The following is a 17,984-nucleotide window of genomic DNA, read 5'->3' as shown; positions in this document are numbered from 1 at the left end:
CCATGCGTTTTTAAAGACAATCCCACCTTCTTGGAATTTTTAGCTATATGCATGATTCAGTAAATTTCTGTTTTTAAACTAGTTTATTTGTGATTTTGTCATTGCAATAGAACACTGTCTTTTTTAAAATATATTTTTATTGATTTCAGAGAGAAAGGGAGAGGAAGAGAGAGATAGAAACATCAATGATGAGAGAGAATCATTGATCGGCTACCTCCTGCATACCCCACACTGGGGATCGAGCCCACAAACCCAGGCACCTTCCCTGACTGGAAATGGAACTGTGATCTCCTGGTTGATAGGACAACTCTCAACAACTGAGCCACACCAGCTGGGTTAGAGCACTATCTTAATCACACAATCTAGCCTACTTAAACAAAAAGAGGATTCACATTTTATAGTGTGAATAAAGTCTTAAAGATTGCTTTGAAGATTCAGTTACTATTTTCATAGAATGTTTTTAATGACATAAATGGATTTAGATAATCTCTTTAATTGAAGTTGTAGTGGAGTTCAACTGAAAAGTTCTATTTCAGTAATCATAAGCACATAGTTTGTCAGTGCCAGGAATTATCCAGACATCCCTTGCCTTTGTGCATGAATTATTTTCTAATTGGATTTTTTAACTTTTATAGGAAAAAATATGGGTGATCTCATTTTCATGTACTTCTCATGAAGGCCAATTTATAGGAATAATTTCTGAGTTTTAAAATAATAAAATTTGTGTCTTCTTTCTCCTGATGTCAGGCAATGAATATAAAAATGTTTTTGTTGTTTTATCAGTGGTATAGCATAATGAGTTGAATAGTAGTCCCAAAAATTATGTCTACTTGGAACCTCAAAATGTTCAGACCTTATTTGGAATAAGGGTTTTTGCAGATATAATTAAGGTAGAATCTGGAGATGAAATCATCCCAAATTAGTGTGGACTTGATATAAAGACAGAAAAGAAGAAGACACAGGGGAGTGCAGAGAAGGGCATGTGAAGATGGAGGCAGCAATTAGAGTGATGCAGCTATAAGCCAAGGACCACCAATAACTCTTGGAAGCCACCAGAAACCAGGAAGAGTCTAGGACGAATTCTTCCCTAAACTTTCAGAGGAAACATGATCCTACAAACACATTGATTTTGGACTTCCAGTCTCCACAACTGTAAAAGAATAAATTTTTGTGGTGTTAAGTCAACAAATTTGTAGTCATTTATTACAGCAAGTCCAGGAAGCTTGTGCATATTTCCTGTAATTAATTTGAGTATTCTTTTTGTTGATTTCCTGGTGGCTACAAAGGTTATGTTTTTAACACTATTTTTAGAAAACCTACTGTAACACATTTTGCCATGTGTGAAAGTTTCTGGAAGTTTTGACCTACTTTTCCCTGGATTACTATTTTTCTTGAAACAATTTCCATGTGAGAGCATTGATTCACCTATATTCTGCAGCTAAAGGGTATTTTTCAACTATATTTTTACAACTGGTTTTCTAAAACTTTATATTTGAACAAGATGTCTGCTAAATGTCACTTTATGCTGTCATTTAGAATGTATCTGTTAAGTCTTATAGTCAACAATTCCATAAACAATTTCTTTTTCTGACATAGATGAGGTTTGTTTTGAGAGTCTTTCTAAGATTTTAAATCCTATGTTTTATATAAAATCTCATGAATCCTTTGCTCACTATAAACTTCATTGGTTTCAGTTTCCCAACATAAAAATAAAAACATTTTAAGGCCACTTTACAATTTAAGAGGCATTTCTGCATACCATGCCATGCAGTTTAAATAAATTTAACTAATATAATTCTACCTACTTAACATTTGGTATCTCTGTTTTTTACATAAACTAATAGTATAAATAGCCTTTCTGGGCTTCTTCTTGTGGTTGGATTACTTCACATATCCCCCAGTGCCTACAAAACTGGTATTTATATAGCTATCTACTAAATGCTTTTTATTTTAAAATTTTGGGGGTTATTTATTTTTTATTTATTTTATTTAAAAAATATATTTTTATTGATTTTAGCAAAGAAGAGAGAGGGAGAGAGAGATAGAAACATCAGTGATGAAAGAGAATCATTGATCAGCTGCCGCCAGCATGCTCCACACTAGGGATCAAGCCCACAACTGGGGCATGTGCCCTTGACCAGAATCGAATCTGAGATCCTTCAGTACGCAGGCTGACACTCTATCCTAGCCGTGGGCAAACTACGGCCCGCGGGCCGGATCCGGCCCGTTTGAAATGAATAAAACTAAAAAAAAAAAAAAAGACCGTACCCTTTTATGTAATGATGTTTACTTTGAATTTATATTAGTTCACACAAACACTCCATCCATGCTTTTGTTCCGGCCCTCCGGTCCAGTTTAAGAACCCATTGTGGCCCTTGAGTCAAAAAGTTTGCCCACCCCTGCATCCACTGAGTCAAACCAGCTAGGGCCTAAATGCTTTTTATGGATGGATAAATAAGCCAATGATTTTCTGTTCTTATTCCAGAGACAAATGCAGCCTCAAATTCAATACTTCCCTCCAACCTCCACAATGTTTGCCATAGACATGGTGGAGCTGAGCAACACTGAAGGCTCTAGTTGTCCCAGCCCTGCCAGAAACCAGCAAGAAAAGCCATGAGTGAGAGCAGAGTTTTGTAACTATAAAGGGGTTTCTGGGGTGGGGTTTACAGGAAATCCTATCTAATAATAGACAAACATGGTAATTGACCATACCTTCGCTACACCTCCCATTGGCTAATCAGCGAGATATGCAAATTAACCCAACCAAGATGGCGGCCGGCAGCCATCCAGCTGAAGTGAGCAGGAGGCTTGCTTGCTCCAATGATGGAGGAAGCCAAGGTTCCCCGCCTGCAGCGGCCCGGCTCTGAGCTCTGAAAGCAACAAAGTTTCAATTATGGAAGGTAAATAAATCCCAGAATAAAAAAAAGAAAAAAAAGAAGAAAAGAAGAGGCTGGAAGCTTCAGTCACCGGCCAGCCTGAAAACGGCCCTCAGTCCCTTACCCAGACTGGCCAGGCACCCCAGTCGGGACCCCCACCCTAAAGGGGGTGTGGCCAGCCTGAAAACAGCCATCAGCCCCTCATCCAGGCTGGCCAGGCACCCAAGTGGGGACCCCCACTCTGAAGGGGGTGTGACCAGCTTCAAACACCCATCAGCCCCTCACCCAGGCTGGCCAGGTACCCCAGCGGGACCCCCACCCTGATCCTGGACACCCTTCAGGGCAAACCAGCCGGCCCCCACCCATGCACCAGGCCTCTATCCTATATAGTAAAAGGGTAATATGCAAAATGACCCTAACAGCAGAAAGCTTGGGAATGACTGGTCACTATGACACACATTGACCACCAGAGGGCAGATGCTCAATGCAGGAGCTGCCCCCTGGTGGTCAGTGCGCTCCCATAGGGGGAGCTCTGCTCAGCCACAAGCCAGGCTGATGGCTGCCAGTACAGCGGTGGTGGTGGGAGCCTCTCCTGCCTCCTCAGCAGCACTAAGGATGTCTGACTGCAGCTTAGGCCTGCTCCCCGCAGGCAAGTGGACATCCCCTGCCAGAGGGATGGCTGATTGCCAGCTTAGGCCCAATTCCCCGGGGAGCAGGCCTAAGCCAGCAGGTGGTCATCCCCCGAGGGGTCCCAGACTGCGAGAGGGCACAGGCCGGGCTGAGGGACCCCCTACCCCCGAGTGCACAAATTTTTGTGCACCGGGCCTCTAGTTTTCTATAAAATAATTATGCATACTCCTGTAGAGGAACTGCATAACTTTCATCACATGCGCAAAAGGTTCTTAACCTAGAAACAAGCTAGAACCACTGATTCATAGGCTTCAGTAACACATATCAAAGCGAGAAATGTTGAAGACATTTTTATTGTCCTAAGAAAAATGATAAAGCTATGAGACAGTATCTATGTAGCTAGCTGAAATTATCTTAGTTTTTGAGTCATGCCCTATAACATTAATTTCTTAATAGATGGGTAAGCCTTTGTAAAACTACAGTCAGAATCAGAGTCATCTGTCTTGTTTCCAGTCTCATAGTGAGAAATTTATACTCACATAAAAGGCTTCATTTACATGCATCTGCCTTACTATAAAATTTCTCATGATTTATTCCCAAATTTGTTATTTTATCTTACTCAGATATAATTGACATTATAAAAAGAGTAATATTCATCTTAACTTAAAATCCATATATATGCAAAATCCGCATTAGAGTTAGCTTAGCACTTCTAATAATTATTTGAAACAAAACGACAGGAAACCATAAAAATTCTAGAAGAATCCAAAGGCAACAAAATCTCAGACGTATGCCGAAGCAATTTCTTCACTGATACAGCTCCTAGGGCACTTGAAACTAAAGAGAAAATGAACAAATGGGACTACTTCAAAATAAAAAGCTTCTGCACAGCAAAAGAAACCATCAACAAAACAACAAGAAAACCCACTGTGTGGGAAAACATATTTGCCAATGTCATATCTGATAAGGGCCTAATCTCCAAAATTTATAGGGAACTCATACAACTTAACAAAAGGAAGATAAACAATCCAATCAAAAAATGGGCAAAGGACCTAAATAGACACCTTTCAAAAGAGGACATTCAGAAAGCCAAGAGACATATGAAAACATGCTCAAAGTCACTAATCATCCGTGAGATGCAAATCAAAACAACAATGAGGTATCATCTCACACCTGTCAGACTGGCTTTCATCAACAAATCAACAAACGACAAGTGCTGGAGAGGATGTGGAGAAAAAGGAACACTTGTGCACTGCTGGTGGGAATGCAGACTGGTTCAGCCACTATGGAAGACAGTATGGAGTTTCCTCAAAAAATTAGAAATGGAACTCCCATTTGACCCTGTGATCCCACTTCTAGGAATATATCCCAGGAAACCAGAAACAACAATCAGAAAGGATATATGCACCCATATGTTCATAGCAGCACAATTCACCATAGCTAAGATCTGGAAACAGCCTAAGTGCCCATCAGTAGATGAATGGACTAGAAAACTGTGGTACATCTACACGATGGAATACTATGCTGCTGTAAAAAAGAAGGAACTCCTACCATTTGCAACGGCATGGATGGAACTGGAGAGCATTATGCTAAGTGAAATAAGCCAGTCAATGAAGGAAAAATACCACATGATCTCACTCATTCATGGATAATAGAGACCATTATAAACTTTTGAACAATAATAGATACAGAGGCAGAGCTGCCTCAAACAGATTGTCAAACTGCAGCGGGAAGGCCGGGGAGGGTTGGGGGGCAGGAGGTAGGGTGGTAAGAGATCAACTAAAGGACTTGTATGCATGCATATAAGCATAACCAATGGACATGGGACACTGGGGGATGGGGGGGGCTGGGGGACTGTCTAGGGCGGGGGGATAAAATGGACACGTATGTAATACTCTTTGTAATACTTTAAGCAATAATAATAAAAAAATATAAAAAAAAATGAGAGACAAATAACCTGGTATTATATTTAGCAACTGTGATGAGATTGTGACAGGAATTAGCATTACCTCCCTGATTAATACACTGTATAACGTTGTTTTTGTGTAACGGAATACAAGACATCCATGTAAATGAATGAATTGACAAATTGTAGGTACATACTATATCAAAGGCAAATCTCAAGAATAATGTTCCTGAGATAGAAATAAATAAATAAACAAAAAACCAAAACAAGTTTAAGAAGAAATGTGGGGGGGAAACAAATTCACAATGTTAGTTATCTCTGAGAATGAAGAAGGAAGTAAGAGATTGGGGAGGAAGATCAGACACAATGTTCAAAGATAAAGGTAATGTTTTATGTCTTAAGTAAATTGTTCTTTTTATCATTTTTTTAATATATTCACATGTTTTACAAAAATTATTCATTATTCAATCAATATTTTCCTTAAAAAAACTTAGTAGCAACATTTTTGAATTTACAAGGATACATCTACAGGGTAAAGAAACAATTTTCCTAATAATATAGAAATATGTATTTAGCACTTTTAAAAAGCCTCCAGTGGCAGCGTTAGGCAGGCTTCACAGAATGCTGCATCTCAAATAACCTTGCAGTCAAGATAATGTTCTCTGGACAACTGTTAGACAACTCAGAAAGCGGCTCTAACAATGAAAAAAAATTATTACTATCAAATACACATCTGAAGAGTTCGAATAAAATCATTTCTTAACATGTGAATGGGCAATATTTACATTTTCAAATTTATAGTCATTTTATATAATAAATGGATTGAAATATCTATGCATAACTATAAATTAAATATAAAGAGATATGTAGCTGTGGGTGGTATGATTTTTATACTGTTTTATATATTAGTCAGTTCTGATGAATGAGCATAAATGTTATTTTTACAACTACCATAAAGTCACTCTCTTGGACAGTTCTGCTACTATGAACAGGTTCCAGCTGGTCTTGACTGGGCTTGCTTGGGCTTTTCAATCAGCTGGCAGGTGAGCTGGATAGCAGGGTTAATTTCCTTTGTTCAAAGCTTAGTATGGCTGGGGGGGGGGGGGGGGAAGAACATCAATTGAACTATCAGCTGTTAAAGTGTGTATACATGTTTTGGGGACACACTATATTTGCTGAATGAATAAATGAGTCTTCGCTTGAGTTACCCCATAAAAAGACCATGCAGCAAAGCTTATCTACTAATATTTTCTTAGATCATTCAATCCCAGAACATCAAGAATGTGGGAGAAAGGGAAAGAGACAGCAAAATAAATGCAAGTAATAAACTGCTGAGCCACCCATAGCTTTAAAGAAAATGAAGGTTGATTTCTTATCATGAAGAATGTTTCCAGCTTCCATAAAATCATTGTGCCTTGGAAGAGTCCATCAGGTAGAGGAAGGGAAAGAAATTAGCCTGCCAGTTTCCCATCTCTGGAATCTCACTGGTTGAAACGTGTGCCAAGGATTAATCTTTGCACAGTGCCTCCGAGTCAGCTGCTGAAGAAACCAGATCTTGGGCTCCTGTCCCACGCTTCACTGGAATCTGGATGTGGTGTCAGGAGCCAGAGTCTCCATGGGTGTAGTCAGTGGTGCTTCAGTACAAGAGATGCAGATGCTATAACTGCAGCTGCAAGCAGGAGGGCAAGAGAGTAATTGGAACTGAGCAAATCTGCAGATCCAATACAGAGCAAATGAATAAAAGAGCATCACACATAAAGTAGAGATGAGCACAATCATTTCTATCATCTCCTACCTTAAGTGAAAGTATGCAGAGCAAATTATACTTTTTTAAAAGAATTGATCTATTAACACATTTAGATCTGCATCTCCATAGGGAATTTTTTTATTGTTTAAAGTATTATAAATAGAAGTACTAGTACATATGTCTCTTTTCCCCCCATTGACTTTCCCCCGGCCTCCTCCACCCCCCACCCCCAGGTGCATGCCCTCACCACCACCCCTCCAGTGTCTGTGTCCATTGGTTACCCTTATATGCATCCATACAAGTCCTTTGATTGATTTCTTACCTCCCCCAACCCTCCCCTGCCTTCCTGCTGAAGTTTGACAGTCTGTTTGATGCTTCTTTGTCTCTGTATCTATTTTTGTTCATCAGTTTATGATGTTCATTACATTCCGCAAATGAGTGAGATCATGTGATATTTATCTTTCTCTGACTGGCTTATTTCGCTTAGCGTAATGCTCTCCAGATCCATCCATGCTGTTGCAAATGGAAAGAATTCCTTTTTTTAACAGCAGTGTAGTATTCCACTGTGTAGATGTACCACAGTTTTCTAATCCACTCATCTGCTGATGGGCACTTAGGCTGTTTCCAAATCTTGGCTATTGTAAATTGTGCTGCTATGAAAATAGGGTGCATATATTCTTTCTGTTTTCTTGGAATATATTCCTAGAAGTGGGATTACTGGGTCAAATGGAAGTTCCATTTTTAATTTTTTGAGGAAATGCCATACTGTTCTCCACAGTGGCTGCACCAGTCTGCATTCCCACCAGCAGTGCAATAGTAAATCTACCATGCCATTCTTGTGATCTCTTCTTTGATTCTTAATAACCTTAAATTTCCCATTTTCTAAATATCAAAAGCAATTTTAATAAAGTTCTTTGTGGGAAATAAGAATAAATTTAATAGCTCTCAATCTTTGCCAATACCTGCTCAGTGAAATTTAACACTCTGGAGCCAAGTGAAAACAAGTGATCTTAATGATGGCTGCCATAAATTCAAGGATCTGATATTAAAATCTCATTTTAGAAGTTTGGTGTTTTTTATTGATTTTTAGAGAGAGGGTAAGGGAGAGGGAGAGAAAGAGAGAAACTTTGATGTGAGAGTGAGACATTGATCAGCTGCCTCCTGCATGTCCCCTACCAGGGATTGAGCCCAAAACCCAAGTAAAACCTGGGTATGTGACCTGACTGGGAATCAATCCAGCAACCTTTTGGTGCATAGGATATTACCCAACCAACTGAGCCACACTGGCCATTGCACATTGTAGAAGTTTTATGCCTTTGGAAACTTTAAAAACTGTAAAATGGTGATTGTAATTGTATCTACATCACAGATTACTGTATGGATTCAATAAGCTTACATACTATTAATTTACAAAGATTTTTTTTTAACACTCTTGGAAGGTCTCATTTCCAAAGACCAAATACTGCCAGAATTCTTAGTTACAATCAATTTTCCATGTTTCATATACTTATGTCATTTTGCTTCCTAACATTTTACTTTTCATCTTTACCAAATACATTGTTAGAACTATTAAGAAGGGAACTGAATAGAAAACAAGGGCACTTTTTATTATAAACAGAATTAACAAAGAGAATCTTGGAAAAACAACAAATTTTAAAATGCACATTACATGACAATTCAAGAATGCTAACAAAGTAGGTAATTCCAATTGTCAAACTAGAATTTTATTAAGGTTTAATACATAACCTTCAAAAGAATATGGGTCAAAATTAGGGCTTTAAAAATTATACATTCTTAATAAATGCTCTCCTTTCTCATCCTGGGATTGAACAATCATAAATGTGAATGAGCTCTAACACATTTGCCTGGACTCTTACTGGATGACATTCCATTATTTTTATGTCTGCTATAGATTCCTTGCTTATACTTAAAAGGCCTATACTTTATTGTCCCCTTGGCACTATATCTACAAGTTAGATTCTGTCACAAAAGAAGTTGTGGAGAGAAAGCTAAATGTTCCAAGAGTTTCCTAGGCTTGGAACAGCATATGATCTGATCAAACAGTCTATTTTTCTAAAAGTAAAGCAATTCAAGTAACATAAAAATAAATTAATATGCATTCATACATTTAAATGTAAAACAAAACTTGAAGAAACCAAACACTTACATGGAATTAACAACTCAACATAATTCAGAATAACTGGTAAAAATGGAAAAGAGTGGAAATACTAGAAAATAGGTATTAACAAGATTAGACAAACAAGCATCTACTATTTATTAAGTATTTTTTAGATTTATTATTACAGTATTAATTTTCTAGGGCTGCCATAACAAAGTACCATAGAGTGAATGGACAAGCAACTACTATTAATCAAAAGTAATGAATGATTATTGTGCATGTGTTCCTTTGATGGACAATAGGATGAAATAAATGACTTGTATAATCAGTATTCGTGACTCATTCTAATTCACAAAGCCATCACCAAAAGTCAGTCTCTTATATCCTACATACATGGTGAAAGGTATCTAGTGTCAAGCTCACTCTCTTGCACTCCATAAATATGTAGAACATGACAAATGGAAGACTACTTAGACTAATAAACCTTATACTCTACATATTAGCCTTTCTGTAAGATTCTCATTTGGCATTAAACAGCAGAAAACTCCATTTGAATATCAATTAGACATATCTAAGTTAATGTTCAAAACTGAACTATCTTGCAATTCTCCCCCTCAAACTGCTCTGCCTACACTGCTTTTCCATCTCAGTCAATGGCAATTTTATTGTTCAGGCTACTCAGGCCAAACTTCATTGAATTGTCCTTCTTCATTCTCTCTCCCATAGCCAATCTAAACTTGGCAGCTCTCCCTACAAAATATGTCCTGGACCTGACCCTCTCTCACCACCTCTACCAGCAGAAGCCACCACAACCTCTCTCTTTGATTGTTGCACTAGCCTGCTAAGTGGTCTCATTGCCTCCACCCTTTCATGTTATAGTTTTGTTTTGTTTTGTTTTGCCTCTACATGTAAGAGATCCTTTTCAAATAAAACTAGAGTATGTTACTCTTTTGCACAAATTCCTTCAGTGCCTTTCCATCTCACTCAGAGTAAACACCAAAATTTTATATATTGGCCTACCCTCTCCTAACATCTCTGATCTTAACTCCTACCAGTCTCCTCCTGCTCACTCTACTCCAGCCACCGCAGCCTATTCCTCATGGCCCTATCCCACAAACACACTGCATGTTCCCGCTGCAAGGCCTGTGCCTTTGCTATTCCCTCTCAGGGACACTTTTCCATCAGAAATCCACATGGCTCACTCCCATGCTTTCTTCACATCTTTCCTCAAATAGAGTTAATTCTTAATATTTGCAATAGTAATGTTCAATATGTCATGATTCATAATATAATCATGCTCAGAACATAGAATGCACTCAAAACATTATTGTTAAATAAATAATATTGATCAGGAGAGTGGAAGCAGCTTTCTTCCAGATGCAGATATCACCAAGGAAGATTGAAACCCGGTGGAAACCTGGGGAACTAGATACTCTCTCCCATGGAGAACTCTTAGGGCCTAGGGAAAGAATTGTTAAAATATTTTACATCTTATCAGAAAGAACAAATTTTATTATAAGACAAAATGTTCAAGGTGGGGAGGAAGAGTTGCCATGATAAAATTACATACTCTCATCCAAGGCCAGGGAAAGGAAATGGAGGTCCCCATAGCATAGCAACTTCCCTGTGTGACCTGATTCCTACAGACTGGGGTAGGTGGAGAGGAAGATAATACCTCTAAAACATCCATTGTAAAGCACAAGACTGAACTCAATTTGTAAAGCTCAAGAAATAAACTACTATTTCTCCCTTAAATCCCCGAGGCTGCCTGGAATCTTTTCTTTGTTAAACATTCTAGTAATTCCACTTTCTCGGGTGGCTATATCCTTTGGGGAGCACGTGAGACTTGGTTAGAAAGTTTGTAAGGAGGACATCCTGAGAAAAGGGAAGTGTGTGGAAGGCGGCCTGCCCTGTTTATCGGAATTCTGACTTAGGGGAGTGTCGAAGGTAGTGCCCCTAATTATTCCTTGACCTTTCCAAACAAGCCTGTGCATGTGCAGACCCCCGGGTGCTTACTGGAATCCTCATGCCTAATCTTTGGGTGCCCTTGCCTTGAGGACAATGCAAACACATGTGTCCTCCCAAGATTACTCACCCTCCTGATTGTATCTAAAAGATAAAACTGCAATATAAGCCTAACAAGGCAGGCAATCAGGGCTGCCTGGTCCCTTTGGCCAGGCTTTCCCTTAGCCTTTCTTTCACAGCAAATGTTGTGTCAGAATAATCCATTCATCCATCACTGAGGGTTTACTGGTCAGCCCCCGGCAACATTCATTTCAATTTTGTAGCTCATTTAAGGCTTCGATGAGGTTTAAGCCTCCCCAAACTAGGAAGGACTTGGATTCAGGTGCAGAGGAGGTTAGCAAACTGTATTTCTTCTTTTTGAAGATGCACATTTTCTCTGATATAGAGATGCACTTTAGGGTCTTAGGACCCTAAGGCCTTAGCATTATGTCAATTTCTTCTATCTCATGCATTAAATAATCTTGGAACCACTGGTGCCTTAGATTCAACAAAATATGTTTAAAACAAATTTGGAAGTATCCAGGGTGGGATGAATTATGTTAATAGGAGCTTTTATCATGTGCTCACCAGGTGAGCATCTTTTTGTTAGATGTGAATTAGAGTGTGTGCCTGAATGAATGTGGAAACTATTTTCTTTAGGCCAAGGGGTTTTCAATTCTATCTGAAGAAGGAACCTCCTTCCTCAGCATGGAAAACAGGCCAAATGAAAGCTGAATTCCCTAAGTTTCTGCTTCCTTGCAATCTAAGAACAGAATCAGAGTTCTTGTAGTTGGTCTTTTCTCCAAAGCTCTAACACCTGCAGTAATAATTTCCAGATACCCTAGGTTTATTAACAAATGCTCAACAGCCACGGCATGTGGATATCATGTTTCCTTCTCATCATTCAAACTCACAAATTAGAGAAAAAACTTACTCATGATTTTCATACATTATTTCATTAATATTTTAATCATAGTTTCACAATGTCTTTTTTAAAATATATTTTATTGATTTCAGAGAGGAAGGGAGAGAAAGAGAGAGAGAAACAACAATGATGAGAGAATAATTGATCAGCTGCCTCCTGCATGCCCGACACTTGGGATCGAGACTGCAACCCAGACAAGAACCCTGATTGGGATTGAACTGTGACCTCCTGGTTGATAGGTCAATGCTCAACCACTGAGCAATGCCAGCCAGACCACAATGTCTTTTAAAGATGAGAAATTTTAACCAAGGAAAGAATAATGATAGTATATTCTATATTTATTATCTTTCCTATTTCTTTTTGAATTCCTGGACTTAATCCCAATGTGGAATAGGGAGTATTCCCCCACCAACAACCAATCTTCTGACACCAGCTGAGTGTCCTATAACTTAACTCAATTCTGACAACTATCTACCTGAAGCTATATCAAATATCACTGGTTGAGTGTTCAGTGTACAAGACTGTACCCTACACCCCCACTTCAGATGTCCATTGATAGTCCAAGTTGTTACCTATGCTTCTGACTGGTTCAGAAATTCCAATGGCCTTTTCCTTGGATTCAGTGAATTTGCACAGAATTCAGAAAAACATTTTAGTTAATAGGTCTCAGGTAGCCAGATGGCAGAGATGCCTAAGGCAAGATAAGGAGAAAAGGTGGGGAGTTTTCATGCCCTCTCAGGTGTGTCACTCCTCCTTACTCTCCACGTGTTCACCAACCTGGAAGCTCTGAGAACCTCTTTATGGTTTTTCTGGAGGTTTATTACATAGTAATGATTGATTAAATCACTGGCCACTGTTGATTGAACTCTACATCCAGCCTCTCTTCCTTTCCAGGAGGTCAGGGGAGTGGGACAAAAGTCCCAGCCTTCTAGTCACATGTTTGGTTCTCCTAGTAACCAGCCCCCATCCTACATGCTTTCCAAAAGTCACCTCATTAATATAACAAAAGATGTCTTTATTGCTTTTATTACTTAGGAAACCCCAAGGGTTTTAGGAGTTCTGTGTGTAAGATCAAATATATATGTCTTATTATTGTAGACCATAGGAATATCCAAACTGGTAGAAAATGTTTATAAAAATTTATTCGAATGAAATAAAGGATACCTCTGCAAGAAAGATCTGAACAAACTGACAGTTTGCAACTTCTTTTACACATCTGGAATTAAGGAGGGAGAAAAAGGAAGATTACATAAAGTGAGAGAAAGCAAGGTGAGTTGGAATTACAAAACAGTTAAGATTACATGCTGTCTCCTTTTATTTCCCTTTTTATTGAATTTATTGGGGTTGACATAATTTTTATACTACAAGCCCTCTTAAGAGTTGTCACCATTTAGAAGAAGGGGTCTGAAGAAAGGCATTTCAAGGATATATTAACCTAAATGCACAAAACCAGTGGACAGGACTTGCTTAAGGCAAAGATAACCTTTTACTAAAGAAGTTATATGCCTGAGGTATTCCTACCTACCATAACCTAACCAGTTGGGAATTTTTGATTAGGTCACCCTGTGAGGTTACTTTCCATACAGCCCCTTTTTTTGTCCACATTATAAAGCACAGTATCTAAATATTTATGTTTCAGAGTTAGACTATTCTGAGCTAAATAGTAGAAAGGGGATTCTGCATCCTTGAGTGATGTTGCTGTGGAGCCTTTGTGGACCCTTAAGCCAAGATTCCTGAGGAAACCCAGACCTATGACCAACTGATAGAGGAGGAGGAAGTGGAGACGTTTGCCTTCCAGGCAGAAATTGCCCAGTTGATGTCATTGATCATCAATACTTTCTACTCAAATAAAAAGATCTTTATGAGGGAGCTTATTTCAGTCTCATGCAATGCTCTGGACAAGATCAGATATGAAAGTTTGACAGATCCCAGTAAACTAGACTCTGGGGAAGAGCTGCATATCAATCTCATTCCAAATAAGCAAGACCAAACCCTCACTATTGTGGATACTGGAATTGGAATGACCAAGGCCAATTTGATCAATAACCTGGGTACTATTGCCAAGTCTGGGACCAAAGCGTTCATGCAAGCTTTGCAGGCTGGTGCAGATATCTCTATGATTGGCCAATTTGGTGTCGGGTTCTATTCAGCCTATTTGGTTGCTGAGAAAGTGACTGTGACCACCAAACACAATGATGATGAGCAGTATGAGTAAGAGTCTTCTGCAGGAGGATCCTTCACAGTTAGGACTGACATAGGGAACCCATGGGTCGTGGAGACAAAGATTATCCTGCACCTGAAAGAGGACCAGACGGAGTATTTGGAGGAGAGAAGGATCAAAGAAATCATGAAGAAACACTCTCAATTTATTGGCTACCCCATTACTCTCTTTGTGGAGAAGGAGCATGATAAAGAAGTCAGTGATGCCAAAACTGGTTTGGCTGGGTGGATAGAGCGTCGGCCTGTGGACTGAAAGGTCCCAGGTTCGATTCCGGTCAAGGGCATGTACCTGGGTTGCAGGCACATCCCCAGTAGGAGGTGTGCAGGAGGCAGCTGGTCTATGTTTCTCTCTCATCGATGTTTCTAACTCTCTATCCCTCTCCCTTCCTCTCTGTAAAAAATCAATAAAAATATTTTTAAAAAAAAGAAGTCAGTGATGATGAGGCAGAAGAAAAAGAAGAAAAGGAGTCCAAAGACAAGCCTGAAATTGAAGATGTTGGTTCTGACAGTGAGGAAGAAGAAAAGAAGGATGGTAACAAGAAGAGAAAGAAGATCAAGAAGTACATTGACCAAGAAGACTGAACAAAACAAAGCCAATTTGGACCAGAAATCCCGATGACATTACTAATGAAGAATATGGGGAATTCTACAAGAGCCTGACTAATGACTGGGAAGATCACTTGGCAGTGAAGCATTTTTCAGTTGAAGGACAGTTGGAATTCAGAGCCCTTCTTTTTGTCCCAAGATGTGCTCCCTTTGACCTGTTTGAAAACAGAAAGAAAAAGAACAACATTAAGTTGTATGTTCACAGAGTTTTCATCCTGGGTAACTGTGAGGAGCTGATCCCTGAATACCTGAACTTCATTAGAGGTATGGTGGACTCTGAAGATCTCTCTCTAAATATTTCCCGGGAGATGTTGCAACAAAGCAACATTTTTAAAGTTATCAGAAAGAATTTGGTCAAAAAATGCTTAGAACTGGCAGAAGATAAGGGGAACTACAAAAAGCTTTATGAGCAGTTCTCTAAAAATATTAAGCTTGGAATTCATGAAGATTCTCAAAATTGGAAGAAGCTCTCTGAGCTATTAAGATAGTACACACCTGCTTCTGGTGATGAGATGGTCTCCCTCAAGGCCTACTGCATAAGAATGAAGGAGAACCAGAAGCACACCTACTACATCACAGGGGAGACCAAGGACCAGGTCGCTAACTCAGCCTTCGCGGAGCGTATTCGGAAGCACGGCCTAGAAGTGATCTATATGATCGAGCCTATTGATGAGTACTGTGTGCAGCAGCTGAAGGAGTTTGAGGGGAAGACCTTAGGGTCAGTCACCAAAGTGGGCTTGGAACTTCCAGAAGATGAAGAAGAGAAAAAGAAACAGGAAGAGAAAAAACACCAAGTTTGAAAACCTGTGCAAAATCATGAAGGACATCTTGGAGAAAAAAGTAGAAAAGGTGGTCGTATTAAACCGATTGGTGACATCCCCATGCTACATTGTCACAAGCACATGGCAGTACAGCAAACATGGAGAGAATCATGAAGGCTCAAGCTCTGAGAGACAACTCAACAAGGGGTCACATGGCAGCAAAGAAACACCTGGAGATAAACCCAGACTATTCCATCATTGAGACCTTAAGGCAGAAGAGGCAGACAAGAATGGCAAGTCTGTGAAGGATCTGATCGTCCTGCTCTATGAGACTGTGCTCCTGTCCTCTGGCTTCAGTCTGGAAGACCCCCAGATACACACTAACAGGATCTACAGGATGATCAAACTTGGTCTTGGTATCAATGAAGATGACCTCCCCGCTGATGAGAGATGTGCTGCTGTGACCAAAAAGATGCTGCCCCTGGAAGGAGACGACTACACCTCACGCATGGAGGACATAGACAAAGCTCACCTGGAGAACACCTACACACATGTTCAATTCTTTTCCTTCATTCCCTTGGGTAATATATTTTCAAGGACTTTTTCCTTTATTTTTGTTAACATTTTAAAAATATATATGGCATGGCAACTACTTAAAGGGAAGACCGGGTTCCTTTCCCCCTCTACGTGTATGAGACTGTGATACTTCAGGCACTGAAGCCGGGCTCATTTTTCTTTCCTAGTTCCATGTTGGCCTGTTTTAACAAAGTGGGGTTATCTTTGTTGTAAGATACATGTAGCCTAATGTTTGTTAGTTTTGTGGTCTGAAGTGTTTATCTCTCAAGCATATTCCTAAGTAGACCAAATCTTTGTTGCTAAAGTGTTCTGAGATGCGTGGTTAAAACAACCCTCATCTCCTAAGATCTATTTTTTAAGCCTAACATCCCCTGTAGTTATGAAATGCATGTATGGCCTCTAGAAGTTAGTATGCCAAGCTGACCAACACGATGGTAGTAACTGTCCATAGGGTTTGTCTCCAAAGAAAAGGATTGTGTAGCATAGCAGAAATATATGCTATCTAGGCATGTTGTAAAGCCGTTTGAAAGTAACTCAGAGCAAGTTTTATGAATAGAAGTCCAGTGCTCTCGTCACATTCTGCTTTAAAAGGCTATGGCAAATAGAGACAAATTAAAAAGAATGAAAAAATAGTAGAAATGTACCACGTATTAAACAGAAGGAGGTTTATACAACCTTTGGCTTTTAATAAGATGCTAAAATAGTATCTCACCCAGACTAGGCTCTATTTTCAGAAAAAGTCATTTTAATGGGAAAAGTTCTTTATTCTGGTACCTACTTGGCTGCCTTGGGTGAAGATCTCATGGGGAAAGCAGTCACAAAAGAAACAACCCTAAGAGTTCAGAAGCCCTGGATACAAGCTAAGCAAAATCCTTGGTAAAATGTCCTCTCCTAGCCTGATGCTGCCCTCCTGTGTTTTGGCAGAACAGTCGTGCAGCGCAGACAATTAAAGATTTGGTTTAAAAATATGGATACTGCAGTGGAAATCCTGAGCACTGGATTTTGGTACAGCTGTCATCACTTCAGGGAAAAGAGTGAGGAAATAATGTCAAAACAGGGTGTCCTACAGTATATTCAGGAGGCACTTAGCCTCAGTCAATTTGCTCTCAAAAAAGGATGCAGCCTCATCGTCTCAACAAATGCTCCAAGTAGTATTGGTGGTTATCATTGCAAATGAATCTTGGCATTATAACTCCATCGAGTTACTTCAGGTTGTTCAGTAGCTATGCAGTTAAGAAGCATTTTTAAAAATCTTACATTGGATTGTTGTAATCATATCAGAGCTTCTAGAATGTATCAAAGAAGCACCAAAGTTGTTTATTAAGAAGAAAATGCCTCATGCATAAACAAAAGTGTCCAAACTAAAGAAGGTCTTCATTGATCGTTACTCTAGATGTTTTTAAAATAGCTCATATACCATCATGTATTAATTTACTCCATTTAAAAATTAGTAAAGAAAATTTTTCTGCAGTAATTTAAAAATACATTTTTTAAAAAAACAAAAATGAGGATTGTGGCTGGGGTCTTTCTCAGCATTTACTAGGGTTCAGGAATCTGGAAAGGGGGCTGTGCATAAATGAATGAAGAGGCTAGAGAAGAAATATGAATTTGGAA

The 17,984-nt window shown here is 39.2% G+C and overlaps 1 pseudogene across 1 annotated transcript; it reads left to right on the top strand.

The window, feature by feature from the left end:
- Positions 1-5,736: 5,736 nt before the first annotated feature.
- Positions 5,737-17,547, top strand: LOC308530390 (heat shock protein HSP 90-alpha-like; annotated as a pseudogene). The gene is made up of 4 exons: positions 5,737-5,794; positions 13,932-14,652; positions 14,862-16,375; positions 17,351-17,547. The product of its transcript is annotated as a heat shock protein HSP 90-alpha-like (transcript).
- Positions 17,548-17,984: the final 437 nt, after the last annotated feature.

The sequence above is a fragment of the Myotis nattereri genome (assembly GCF_964212035.1).
Source record: "Myotis nattereri genome assembly, chromosome: 1".
Taxonomy (NCBI): Eukaryota; Metazoa; Chordata; class Mammalia; order Chiroptera; family Vespertilionidae; genus Myotis; species Myotis nattereri.
The sequence above is the reverse complement of the archived record's forward strand: the minus strand, read 5'-3'. Positions and strand labels throughout refer to the sequence as shown.